Here is a 12,529-nt window from a genome sequence, read left to right as displayed (position 1 = left end):
CCTATCCACAAATAACTTACAGAAGAGGAAGAAATTTGGGCGATACGTTAGTACACTCTTTTTTACCAGCGAGAACTGGAAGACTGGCGGATAATTTTAAAAAGAAAAAAACATGGTTGGATCACAAACTGAATGGCATGCATAAATGTGGCAAATGTAAGGCCTGTCCCCATGTATCTAAATGCAGGGATTTTACTGCACCTAAAAATGGCCGAAAATTTGATCTACTTGATTTCTTCAATTGTGACACGGAGGGGGTTGTCTATGCAATCCAGTGTCCATGCCCCCTTTTATACATCGGTGAGACCACAAGAGCAGTAAAGACGAGGATTCTCGAACATCTTGGGGACATTAAGCATAAGAGGAACACTTCGGTTGCACGCCATTTTAATGAGATACATGAGGGGGATACTCAATCTTTTAAGTATTGGGTGATCCAGGAATGGCAAATGGGACCTCGAGGGGGGAATTTAGATCAGAAATTAAGACAACTGGAGTCTAAATGGATATATAGACTGGGTACTCTTAGCCCAGATGGCCTAAATGAAGGCTTCACCTTTTCCCCTTTTTTATGAGTAATGATTCTCTGTGCTTCACTATTACTATTCACAGGTTTTCTGATTTTTCAACAGTGCCATAGTAACAACATAAAAAACTGTCAAAAAAAAACTGTCTAATATACTTACCCCTTTTGGTTGAATATCTGACTCCTATGTGTTTTCAGGCTGTGTCCTATATACTGTTCTTTGTACGGCCAACTGGTTAATTGCACCCCAATATGCCCTTCCTATATATATATATTTATACACCCTACTGATGGGTAGTACGTCAGTGGTCACCTTTTTGTTTTGTGCAAAAATATAATTTATGGGCACATAGAGTTGGCAACTTCCTAGGACTGTAGCTCCGACATCAGTGTAAAGGAAGAGATGTACTTCCTATCCTGACATGCGATCGGTGCGGGCTGTGGAGGACAATGTGTATCAACAAGAGGCGTTGCCATGACCACAGCCTACGCACGGCATCGCTGCGTAGCTTTACTGTCAGGAGTGAGGGGGATGACGTATGCGCCTCACCAGACGCACTACGGAAGTATGTGTAGCCCGAGTCCCGCCGCTGCATGTCACTGATTGGCTGAGGCTTTGAAAGTCTGATGACGGCTCTGGACCAATCAGAGGCGGGTTTCCACGGATCGGGGCTTTTACGTCCCCGCGCACAGGAGGTAATATCTGTAGTGTACATTTGTTTATACCTACGTGTTCTACATAGGATTAGCCACCCTGGGAGTCCTTTTATTAGAAATCTAGGGCACAAAACAAGGGTGTTATTGCTATCATGGGGCTTTATGCAGGAGGCATATCATTGGTGGAGCGATGACAGACGGGGTGATAAACCAATCACAGGCTGGCCTGTTCTGCCTCAGGGGAGTGGTTAATTATCCCACCCTCTGGAGGAGTATAAAAAGATGAAATCTGCCGCCATATACGTTTGGCTGTCATTATGTTATAGGCCTATAGGCTAAATGTGTACTTGATTTTAAGAATGTAACTTTGCACCTTATCACTGTTAGCACTGTCTTTGCACTTTTCCCTTGAAAAAGCTTCATTTAGAAGTGAAACATGTCGGGTTGTTTGGTGGGGGTAGTGTAATTTTATATTTATTGGTAATGCAAACAGACCTGAGTAGCGGATGCTACTATTATATTTGCTGACAAAGCGGGTCCTGCATTACTTTCAAGTTCATTTATACAGCATCAGCCATTTATCTCTTTTAGCATTTCATTAAAAGTTAAGTTTTATAGAGAGACAGGTGAGGGATATTCTGTGTTTCCTATACTCTTGTTCAGGTGCTGTTGATTTTCCGCATTTAAAAGACATTTTTGCCCTTGAAACTTAAAAATCGATTTTCTCAAAAACTATAAGGTCTTTTTGAAAAAATTTTTTTCCTCTTATTCCTTCTGATCTCCTTAATATATTCTCCAAATTTGAGGCTCTAAGCAATTAAGGGGGCTTTGCTATTAACCCTTAAAGTCGGCGGCTACCTAACATTGATCCATGTGTCAACTTTTCCGCTTGGGAGCATGGCCATACGCATTAATTGCTAATAGGAAATTACGCGTAAGGCAATAACGTAACAACCTGCATTACGGTATTATCACGCGTCATTGCGTAAGGGCTATGCGTAATTGCAGGCATGCACCGTAAATATATATATCTACGCCGTAAGTGTAATTCCGTAATGCGTAATAGCGTAAAATTACGCGTAATGATCCGTAAGCGTAGTTTTTTCCATTACGCCCAGCACTGATTTTAAAATTCTACTTTTCCGGAAACGTGCAGTTGAATATCTGACCACAAGGAGGCAGTAGATACGTTTCCTTCTAACAATTCTAAGCTTACATTTGTGCTGCACACTCGCTTTCCATCTCCATTTTAATCTAGCTATGAGTTTTAAAATTATGTCAAGAACCGGCCCGCGGCACGCCTGCGTATACGGTTCCCGACTGCGGGTTTGACCAGATTAAGCGGGGAACAGCCTTATTTAAGCTACAACCAAGGCTGGAACCCCTCAAAACACCTCTCACTGCCACCACTAGCGTTGCTAGACACTTCCACTCTGCTGTCGAGTCCTCAGCGCGCACTCCGCGTTTTCGTATTTGGGTCAGCTTTGCGCTTAGGCCAAATACGGGAACGCCACGCACCCACACACACACACAGTTGCAATCTTACACTGTCGTGAAGCAAAGACCCACTAACAGTCGTTCCGAACGATACTGTTAGCTACTCGCACTGGCGTTGTTCGTACGTTGGGTCAGCTGCGCGCTTAGGCCAACGTATGACAAACGCCCCCACACACAATGCAATTACAATTTCCTACGGTTACACTTCAGTCTCTTCTAGGCTATGAGTGTTAGTTTAGTACGGCAGAAGTCAAACTTATTAAATAATAATTTAATATTCCAGAAAAAACATAGAACAGTGCAGAACTGATTATATACAAAAAGATTACAAAAAAACAAAGTAAAAATAGTTACAAGATAAAAATGTACAAAGATAACACACAAAGCGATTTTGCTTACCAAAATAAACGGGAAATAAACGTACCAGCGTATCGATCTGGTGTTGTTGCGGGCGGTACGCACTTCTGGTCAGGAACCAGGTTAGTTCTAGCCGTGTGAGCTACCTCCAAGAACTACAAGTTGTGGCTATCCTAGCTGCGGTTTTATACTATGAAATACGCCTGGAGGCTGTAAGCCTGTGTGGACGGGGGGAAGCTAGATTTAATAACATCCTCAGACATAATTTGATTTCCCAGAGATCTGACATCCACATGTGAACAGTGTCCTATACAACAAAAGACTTTGTTAACCTCCAATCTCCCCAGGTTACAGGTGACAATTGATTAAGGCTTTCACATTGCAGCAGGATGTCCTGTGTGATCTGCTTCAAAGCAACTAGCTTTGCTCTCTTGTGCTTTTCACTAAAATTGAATGTGGCTCTGCAGTGTGTGTAAAAAAAATTTTTTTTTTTTTTTTTTTTAAATTTTGCTGCGCATGCAAACACACAGGAAAATGCTTTGCTTTTTACAGCAGGAACAGCGCTTAATTGCAATGGCTGGCTACTAAGTATGGAAAATACAGTAAGCAAATAAGAAATATTTGGCATCATTCCAAGAGTGATATGGAGGCTGCCTTATTTATTTCCTATTAAAGCAACACTTAAGCCTAGAAGGAAATTTTTTTTTTTATACTCACCTGGGGCTTCTACCAGCCCCCTGCAGCTATCCTGTGCCCTCGCAGTCACTATCAGATCCTCCTGTCCCCCGCCATCAGCTACTTTCACTTCGCCGACAGACTTGGCCACGTGTCTGCTTCTTTGCATTCCTGTCCGCAATAGTGCCCTCTATCCTGCTATTGTGGATAGGAATGCGAAGAAGCAGACACGTGGCCAGGTCTGTCGCCGAAAACGAAAGTAGCTGCCGGCGGGGGACAGGAGGATCTGCTCGACTGTGAGGGCATAGGATGGCTGGAGGGGGCTGTTCGGAAACTCCATGTGAGTAAAACTTTTTTTTTTTTCTGCCTTAAGTATCCCTTTGAGCAATACCAGTTGCCTGGCTGCTTTGCTGATCCTCTGCCTCTAATACTTTGAGTCATAGACCCTGAACAAGCATATGCAGATAAGGTCAGGGCCAGGCTGAGGCAGAGGCGAGAGAGGCTCCAGCCTCAAGGCAGCGTGTAGGAGAGCGCACAACTCTCACTCAGCTATCATTCCACTATTGTGTATGAAGCAGGGAGAAATAAGTAAAGGGGATACATGGCAGTGACTGCAAGCCAGATAACTAAAGATTAAGGTGCTGGGGACCCCAGTGTGCCTCTTAGTCTAATAGCAATCAGTGTGTGACGGCTGGGGTGGGAGGGATGGGGGGGCGCACTTTGTTGTCTCAGCCTTGGGTGCTGGAGGACCTTGTCCCGGCTCTGGGTAAGGAGTTTCTGACGTGTCAAACACTGTAGTGTGGTGTTGCCAAATGCTACCTTTTGTCTGCATTTAATTGTCGCTGAAAGGTGGTTGTGACCAGCAGCCTGAACTACCTGATAAGCGAGCAGTACAGCTGCCTGTGGAAAAGGTGTACATGTAATTAAGGTGTTGGGATTTCTGGGCACAGGGTGAAGCCGAAAACTGCTTACCCTGCTTCTACAACAATCCCAGCAGCGTTCATTTACTATTCCCAATTCGGGCCACCGTGGACTGTAGGGTAAGACGTAATTTGACTTCCAGCTATTGCTGGAGGATGAATTCTACTGTTTTTATTGTAATTTGGGCTCTGTCTTTTGACGGCAACCAAATTACTGCCTGAGCACCGCTATAGCTGTAATTCCAATTACACCCTATGGTGGCGCCTGGTGTGCTCAAATTTCGAACACCTTTTTTCCCTGACTTATGGAAAAGTGGCCTAAAGGTGAAGCTCATTCACTCTACTGGTGAGCGCTAGACAAAGCTCCAGATCAGCCCTGTAGGTATTTTCACAGAGATGCTAATTTTTATGCAATTTAGATTATCAAATTTACTTAACCTCTTCAGGATCACAGGCACTTTGCTAGCTGCGTGTAGTATGCGATCACCGCCGCTACGCGCCGAGACTATCTGCCCCCCCCCCCAGACCCCTGCGCAGCCTGGCCAATCAGTCCCAGGCAGCGCTGAGGGGTGGATCGGGATTCCCTCTGATGTTCCAACGTCGGTGATGGCATCCCGCCCCGTCGCCATGGTGACGGGGGAAGCCTTGCAGGAAATCCTGTTCTGAACGGGATTTCCTGCTTACTCTTATCGCCAGAGGCGATCGGAGTGGGTGGGGGATGCCGCTATTCAGCAGCTATCATGTAGCTAGCGCTAGATTGAAAAAAAAAAAAAAAAAAGTGCTGCGCTGCCCCCTTGACGCAATAATTGGAACGGCAAGGGGGTTAAAGGGGAACTGAAGAGAGGGGTACATGGAGGCTGTCATGTTTATTTCCTTTTACGCAATACCAGTTGCCTGGCAGCCCTGCGGATCCTCTGCCTCTAATACTATTAGCAATAGCCCCAGAACAAGCATTCAGCAGATCAGGTGTTTCAGACTTTAAATCAGATCTGACAAGACTAGCTGCATGCTTGTTTCTGGTGTTATTGAGATACTACTGCAGAGAAATAGACCAGCAGGGCTGCCAGGCAACTGGTATTGATTAAAAGGAAATAAATATGGCAGCCTCCGTATACCTATAACTTCAGTTCCCCTTTAAGTCAAAATTGTTTATATCTTATTGGCCATGTCTCTCAAGGGGTGCTGCAATTCAATGTATCTATCCAGTGCCACCTTTTGGTAAAGCTTGGTTCTGCAGCCTCACCATGTAGATACATATAAATGGACAGAAGCCTTTAAAGTAAACCTGAGATATAAGAATATAGAAGTTTTATACACACCTGGAGCTTTCTCTAGCCTGATCGATCTCATGCCGTTGTCCTTCGCCCTCTCATTTGCCCGGTAAGGCCCGGTTCACATTAGCGGTTGTTTGCCAAACGGACCGGATGACCTGACCGGATCCGGACCGGATCCGGATCGGAACCGTACGGTTCTGATCCGGATCCGATCCGGATCCGGTCAGGTTGCATCAGGTGGCAATCAGGATGCGATCCGGATCCGTTTGGCAAAATATACGTAAAAAAAAAAAAAAAAATGTTGAGGTCTGGGAGGTCAGCAGAAGGGGGACCTGTGGAATCAGGCCCTCTGCTGTTAAGCACTCACCTCCACCTCCGACATGCTGCCAACATCCTGCCAACACCTCCAGCTCGTGCTGCTCCACTCCAAAATGCTTGCCCATGTGTCCCCAGCCAATATCGCCGCAAAAATCCGCATAGGAAGTGGGGTAGAAGATCCGGATTTCTCAGCCAGTGTGTTGTGCGGCCTCCGGTTCCCATTTGTTTGTATTGGCCGGATGGTGCAGTCCGGCTCCGCCCCGGATACGGCTGCCGGAGGGGCCGGATGAAAAAATAGCGCATGTTGGAACGGAGGCCGGAGTCCGGATCCGGCCCGGATCCGGTCCGGCTCCGGTTCTGCAGAACGGACCCATGTGAACGGATGCATAGGCTTTAATTGCTATGCCGTGCGTCCGTTCCGTCCGTTCTGCAGGCGGTGCGGCTCCGGCACGGCGATTCCGGAGGGCCACCGCAAGTGTGAACCGGGCCTTAAAGCTCCGTTGGCTTGGCCAGTCTACTACGCAGAACGCTCTCAGCCGTGGGAGTGCAACGGGGTTGCATGCGCTGACAGATTGCGCCTGTGCCAATTGGCCAAGCTAATTGGGCTTCTACCAGGTAAACAAGGAGGTAGAGGATGGTAGCGTGGGAGTGATCGGTGTGGAGGAGGTTGGAGGAAGCCCCAGGTATGTATAAAACTTCTATATTCTTGCATCTTAGATAGATTTTAAGTGTAGATGAGAAGTAGAAGTATTTACACTTACCTGGGGCTTCCTCCAGCCACCTGTAGGCCCTGGGCTCCTTTGCTTTCCTCCTGGAATGCTCCGTTCTCCTGCAGTCTCCTCCAGTAAATTCCTTAGTCATGCTCCAGTGCGCATGCGCAGTTTGCCAAGACTGAAGCTGCGCAGGTACAGAACGCTCCTGGCCACAGAAGTGTGACCAAGGACAAGTGCTGCCATGGCTGCACAGTAGTTTGCATTTACCGGAGCTGACTATGGAAGAACTCAGTGGCCCGTGGGGGACAGTGAGGGAACCTACGGGGTGCTGGAGGAAGCCCCAGGTAAGTATAAATGCATATCGATGGCAAGCAATCTTTTCCACTGACTTGGGTGTATAATGTAAGACTGTCAGTCTGTTATTATAGATGGATACATATGTATGTTGCTGCGTGTCTGGATGACATTACATTCATGCTGGATACCCTGAACTCCCCAAGGTACTACCTGCCAGCAAAACAGCTCTTGGCTAGAACTCTGCGGCTACCCAGGGAAAATGGCAGCCAATCATCTGTGAGCAGCAAAGGGCTAAGCTGTGTTTACAGCCAGTGTCACAACACAGGCCACCTGGGGAGAGAGCTGCATCATAGTGGCTATTTAACCCAAAGTGCCAGTCTATGCTCTGTAGGTAACAAAGTTTGTGTGAGAAGTCAGAGTAAAGTCAAATATGCAGGCTGTATTTACTATCTTGTCTTAAAGCGGAATGAAACCCAGCATTTCTTCTTTGCTCTAAAAGATTATTCACAGCATATTATATAATACAACCACTATATATTTTTTTTCTACTAGAACAGCATTCAATTAGTTAAACACAGTAGATACAAGCTCAGTGCAGAGAAAGCTGGACCCATCCGAACTGGAGATTGTTATCTTGTGTTTACTTAATTGTATCAAGTGAGGAATGTGACACATTCTCTGACTGTGCAGAAGCTCCTGAACACAGACAGACAGTCAGAAAGCATTTCCGCTCAAAATACAATCTGAATAAAACCAGTTATGTATAAATGCAAAGGCAGCTTTCAGAGCAAAAAAAAGTACTTTGGGAACTTGTAATTTCTAAATGAATAATAATAATACTTCTGCACAAAAGCAAATATTTAACCGTATGGCATGTAAAAAGTAGGAAAACATGTTTTTCTTGAATATTATGTTAGGGTTTTATACCGCTTTAAAGTGGACCTGAACTCTTGCACAGGAGGGAAGGAAAACACAGAGAAATCCATCCTGTGTCCACCCTGTGTGTGTTTATAGAGAACAGCCTGTCTAACTCTCCATTCTCTGCAGTTAACGAGCCAGTGTCATTTGAGCTGTCAGCCGAATTCTGAGCTAAAAAGTAAACACAGGAGATTAACCCTTTTTGTGCTCCCAGCAAACCAGGAAGTATCCACACTGCAGCATCTCTGTGGGGGTTTTGTAAGTTGTAACAAGAATGTTTTTCTTTAAAAGTCATTATGCTGTTGCTTATTGTTTGGAGCAGTGAGTAAGTTCTGAGTTCAGGTCTGCTTCAATGGTCAACACCAAAGATCAATTTAGAGGTATTTATTTATTTAAATTGTTGTTTTGAATGCTGTATTGCCAGCATCTTTTGTGGTGCTGTACAATAGAGAATACAAACTATAGAGACCCTTACAAAACAATGGGGTACAGACAATTAAAGTAAATTTTAAAGCAATTTAAAAAAAAAATTCACCTGTGGAGAGGGGAGCCTCTGGAACCTATAGACCCTTCCCGCTATTTTCCTGTTGTGCCTTGATCCAGCAGCGCTGTCTCCCCTTGTGAAGGTATTTCGACCAACTGGTTGAATATACCTTCAGGGATCCTCAGACGTTTTTAGAAGCACTCCTGTCTCCGAGGGCTGCTGAAGAACACAGCGGCTCCATACTGTGCAAGCGCGCACAAGCTGTACGGACCCGCCCATCTTTGGAAGCACTCGGGGTCCTGGAGGCGGCAAGTAAGAGGACTGGGAAGGCTCTATGAGATTCAGAGCCTTCCCTCCCCATAGGTGACTTCCAGTGCCCAAAGAATCTAAAGAGAACCCGAGGTGGGATTTACTTATGCTAGTGGGGCACAGAGGCTGGTTGTGCACACTAACACCAGCCTCTGTTGCCCCATGGTGTGCCTCCAAGACCCCCCTGCGCGCCGCTATACCCCCCGCAGTGCTGGCGACACGCAGCGTGTCGCCAGCACAATGTTTACCTCTCGCCTGTCTGTCAGCGCCGCTCCCCCGCCTCCTCCGTATCGGCGCTACCTACCCGCGTCCCTTCCCACCCGCTGATTGGAGGGAAGTGACACGGGCGGGTAGCGCCGATACGGAGGAGGCGGGGGAGTGGTGCTAACAGACAGGCGAGAGGTAAACATTGTGCGCAGCGTGTCGCCAGCACTGCGGGGGGTATAGCGGCGCGCAGGGGGGTCTTGGAGGCACACCATGGGGCAACAGAGGCTGGTGTTAGTGTGCACAACCAGCCTCTGTGCCCCACTAGCATAAGTAAATCCCACCTCGGGTTCTCTTTAAACCAAACTAATAGCCGATTCGATATTGGAAACACTATCTGATTGGCTACTATAGTGAGACCATATAAATACTATTAACATTTAGTCAAACCATTGAGGTACTGTAGTCAATTGAATCGTCCAACTATACTAGTATTGGATGCATCCGTACGCCCAACTCAGTGCCTTGGCATCCTTTAACCAATATTTTTACATTGGCGTCTTAGATGTCTGTTAAAGCAGTCACCCAAGTGAACTTTGTCCGTCAGGGCCCCCATCTCACGCACCCTTGGCTGCCTCTTATCATCCCTTTATGAGAACCAGAGTCAATGTTCATGCTGGATTCACATACTGTGCCTCTCTGTGTATTGTCCATTCCTCTCACCTTGATCCCCATAATCACTCCTTTGAACATATGACTTTAGCCAAGTTAACATTTTTTAACAAGAAGTTTTGCTGTGATGTTCCTTCCTATCCTATTCCCATTTCATCCTCTTAAGGGGCATGAATGGGGTGGGGAAGAGAAGGGAATAGGAGGGTGACAGGAAAGAACATTGTGGCAAACCTTACTCTTCCTGTCTAAAAATGTTACCTTAGCATACGGGAATTGGGTGGAACGAGGAAAGGAGTGGACAATGTACAGAGGTACGTGTATCCAGCATGAACTGATTACCTTAGGCAGCTTAGCTTCGGCCAGGTGTGCTTTAAGCAGAGCTCAGTAGGAAGCTACTGTACATATTGACTTAAGATCATCTTTGTCCAGTCTCTACTTGGAGGAAAAAAAAAACATTCACTGAGATGGATTTTCCAAAATGATCATTCATATTTTCTCTCTCTTATCAATAGTCCTCTCCTGGCTTAGTGTCTTTGTCCCAGGATAAGAATCCCCAGACCACCCATCCACCAGGTGGGAGATTTGACCATAGGGCTGGCTCATGTCACCATCTCCGGCCTTGCAAAAAGTTCTTATGTTCTCCAACAGGCCCTTTCTCATGTCTTCTGCAGAGATGTTCATTACGGTCCACTGTATAAAATTCTGACCGCTTGCATTATTCAGCAGTTTGTACTGCCATACAGTTTATGCATGGCACGCCTTCACTCTGGAGTGGCAGTAGACCCCACAACAGACCCTGGCAGAGATACAGCCCACCTGTTATAGACATACAGATACAAGGCCTCAATTCACTAAGCTTAACTCCTGTCTTTAATAACTCTTCAGAGCTGTTTTACAGTTATCACAATTATATCACCATGGTGATAACTGTAAAACAGCTCAGGAGTTAAGCTTAGTGAATTGAGGTCAATCACTCCATCATAGTGTAAACCTGGCCATTAGTGTTCGAATCTGGTTTTCCTCATTTGGAAAGCCGGATTACACCATACAGTGCAGTTCAGCACCAAAGCTAGTGGAGAGGCTCATGGGGTAACCGTGTCCATGTTGCACTTCATGTAACTTTCAATGCTTCCTCCTTCCAAGCTAAATAAAAGGAAGCATCGGAGTCATGTGCCCCTTTCCACTAGCTTTGGTGCTGAACTGCAGTGTATAGCATACAGGTTTCCAAATGAGGAAAACCAGATTCAAACATCAACGCTACTGGCCACAATTAGGAATCCAAACCAAGTGAAGCCTTTTCCTTCTCTCTTGAGAAAGTTGGGTGGTAAGCACTGTCAGCAGCTTGGCCTGGATGCAAGAAGTATAGTTCAGCTTTTAGGGTAAAGGAAGGTGGATGGGGATTTTTAATGTAGGTAATCTGTAAGCTCCTTGGGGGCGCACTTGAATAAACAGTTCAGAACCTCTTTTTCAAACATGGTTTAAAAGTACTGTGTAATGGACCGCTGCCCCTCTATCTAGCAGTAAGGCTGGACAGTATATGGCTTTACCATGTTAGCAAAATTGGCTGCTGCCACAGACAGGGCTCTATGGAGCTCCAGCAAGTCCCCATAAGACCATCCACCCTTAACCTGCCTGGCCCCACTACTGGTTTAGAGGCCAGACAATGGACACCACCAGGAGGCTGGGAGGGGGTGTGGCCAGTGCATGAGGGTTGTGGGTAGGCTTCTGAAGCAGGACGTACAGCCACACACATGGACTCGCTGGGGCTCAGTGCAGCCTTATATAGTATACAACCTTCCACAGGTTTGCTTTAAGCAGCCACAGAAGGGAGCAAAGGAGCCAAATGAGTAATCGGATTCAGCGCCAAGAGTAGGTGGCAGAGTTAGGCCTCTTTTCCATGGACTGTTGATAGGCAGTGAAATGCCTCTCAAACTCTCACAACTGCTCACTGCTGCCTGGTAACTGCTTGCTGAGCACACAGTTCAACTGTTCATGGAAAAGAGGCCTTAAAAAAAAATCAATAAAGCCATTGATTAATCAAAAATAAGTAGAGATGACCATCTCAGCTATGTGATCCATTTGATTGTCTCTGGTTGACTGATCCCATGACTTGTCTATGCAAGAAAAGTGAGATGTGAGAAGATCCATCACCTGATAAATCTATTATGTTCTTCTCCATTAAGTAAGAACTCTTCTAATAGAACTTGTCATCTTTTCAAATCAGCCTAGAGAGCTAATCATGACCTGGAAAACTCGTTGCAGGGGATATAGAGGCTCTGCTAGGACTTTGGTTCCCAGCCTTCGAGCTATTAGATATATCTCTGACATGCTCTCACCTGCATCTCTGCTAGGTTTCATGCTTTTAGTTACACCCCTGAAGAGACACATGCTTTTAGTTACACCCCTGAAGAGTCCCATGCTTTTAGTTACACCCCTGAAGAGACACATGCTTTTAGTTACACCCCTGAAGAGTTCCAAGCTTTTAGTTTCACCCCCTGAAGAGTCCCATGCTTTTAGTTACACCCCCTGAAGAGTCCCATGCTTTTAGTTACACCCCCTGAAGAGTCCCATGCTTTTAGTTACACCCCCTGAAGAGTCCCAAGCTTTTAGTTACACCCCCTGAAGAGTCCCATGCTTTTAGTTACACCCCCTGAAGAGACATATGCTTTTAGTTACACCCCCTGAAGAGTCCCATGCTTTTAGTTACA

The sequence above is a fragment of the Hyperolius riggenbachi genome, chromosome 3 (assembly GCF_040937935.1).
Source record: "Hyperolius riggenbachi isolate aHypRig1 chromosome 3, aHypRig1.pri, whole genome shotgun sequence".
Taxonomy (NCBI): Eukaryota; Metazoa; Chordata; class Amphibia; order Anura; family Hyperoliidae; genus Hyperolius; species Hyperolius riggenbachi.
The sequence above is the reverse complement of the archived record's forward strand: the minus strand, read 5'-3'. Positions refer to the sequence as shown.